The sequence below is a fragment of the Nannospalax galili genome, unplaced genomic scaffold (assembly GCF_000622305.1).
Source record: "Nannospalax galili isolate Female #2095 unplaced genomic scaffold, S.galili_v1.0 scaffold648, whole genome shotgun sequence".
Classification (NCBI taxonomy): Eukaryota; Metazoa; Chordata; class Mammalia; order Rodentia; family Spalacidae; genus Nannospalax; species Nannospalax galili.
The window spans coordinates 6800420-6802400 of record NW_008360311.1 but is presented as its reverse complement, the minus strand read 5'-3'; positions in this window follow the sequence as shown (position 1 = coordinate 6802400).

Sequence of the window (1981 nt, the reverse complement as noted above, 5' to 3'; positions counted from 1 at the left end):
GATGTGGGAGGGCCCAGCCCACTGTGGGTGGTGCCACCCCTGGGCAGGTGGGCCTGTGTTGCATAAGAAAGCAGGCTGAGCAGGGGCCAGGGGGACAAGCCAGTAAGCAGCATTCCTCCATGGCCTGTGTTCCAGCTCCTTCCTCCAGGTTCCCACCCTGAGTTCCTACCTTGGGCTCCCTGATGAACTGAGACCTGGGAGTTGTAGGCTGAATAAACCCTTTCCTCCCCAAGTTGGTATTCGTCAAGAGTGTTTTGTCACAGCAATGAAGGACAAACTAGGACAGGGGCCCATCCTAAGAAGCGTGTTTCCATTTAATTGCCTTTGTGGAGATCCCACTTCTCAGCAAAGTCACATTCTGACATAATAGGGGTTAGGACTTCCTATCTGGGAGGAAGGACAAAATTCAATACATGACATTTAGTAGAGCAGTCATCTCTGTACATGACAATGGATGCATCCCTGAAGCTGACATGGCACCTTTCTCATCCAGTGTGTGCATGTGTGCGTGTGTGTGTGTGTTGAACATGTATTGATGTTCATGGATGGATGCACATGAGTGTGTGCAGAGGCCAGAAGTTGACGCTGGATGTCTATCTCATTTGCTCTCCATCTCCATCTCTTTTTGCTTTGCTTTTTGATACAGGGTCTCACTATGTAGCCCCAGCTGGCCTTGACTCACTATGTAGATCAGGCTGGCCTCGGGCTCACAAAAATCTGCCTGTTTCTGCCTCCCAAGTGCTGAGATTAAAGGCATGTGACACCATACCGAGCTCCATCTTATTTTTTGAGACAGGGTCCCTCACTGAACCTTGCAAGACAAGCTGACCAGCGAGTCCCTGGGATCATGCTGTCAGTGTCTCCCCTTTGATGAGATTTCAGGCACATACCACCAGGCTTGCCTTTTTTTTTTTTTTTTAACATGGGTCCTGAGGATCTGAACTCGGGTCCTCATTGTTATACAATAAGCACTTCACCAACTAAGCCATCTCCCCGGCCCCTATGCTAGACTTTTAATGGCCACAGGACCAGGTCAGAGGTCGAGTGGGCTCCCATTGCCACACAAACAGTACTGACCACTGGACTCAAACGGGAGATGGCTGAGTCCACTCATATCTAACTTGACCCACTGTGTTCTCTGCTCTGCTTCACACACACTGGGCAGTAAAAAGAAAATGATGCACCTCAAAGCCTCTGGACCCACCAGCTGCCAAGGCCAGCCTGAACAGTGCTATTCAGAGCTCAACCTGCTGGGAGAAGTCAGATGAAGGAAACGCTGCTGCTTGGAAACGTGATGAAGGCACATGGCTGCCTCTCCTGACTTTCTGCTCAGCCTGTGGTTGGCTCAGTCAGCTGTCCCTCCTGGTCAAACAGCATCCTTCCATTCCCACATACGGCATTTCCTCTCACACTTGACCCCCTAGCAAAGCTGTCAATGTCATGAACTAGCCAACAGCAAGGTCCTCAGGTCTCCCCAGTGGAATCTCAGTAGTAGTAGTAGTAGTAGTAGTAGTAGTAGTAGTAGAGACAGTCAGAGGCCTTGAGGAGCTGGTCTGGTCAGAATTTTCCTGGTAGCCCAGTGGAATCTCAGTAGTAGTAGTAGTAGTAGTAGTAGTAGTAGTAGTAGTAGTGGAGACAGTCAGAGGCCTTGAGGAGCTGGTCTGGTCAGAATTTTCCTGGTAAGTGAAAGATTTCAGACTGCAGAACTGAGCAGACAGAAGATGGTTTGGATCAGGTAACTCTGTATGAATCCTGAAACACAAAATGAGGCCAAGGCCCTAGTGGTGCTAAGTTTTATGAGTTACCTGGACTTAGCTAGGAGAGGCCCAAACAGCTGGCAAAGCTTTGCCTATAGGCATGTGTCCTAGTTTGTTCTTCATTGCTGTGACAAAACACTCTGACCAGTTCATCAGGGAGCCCAAGATAGGAACTCAGGGCAGGAACCTGGAGGCAGGAGCTGGAGCACAGGCCATGGAGGAAC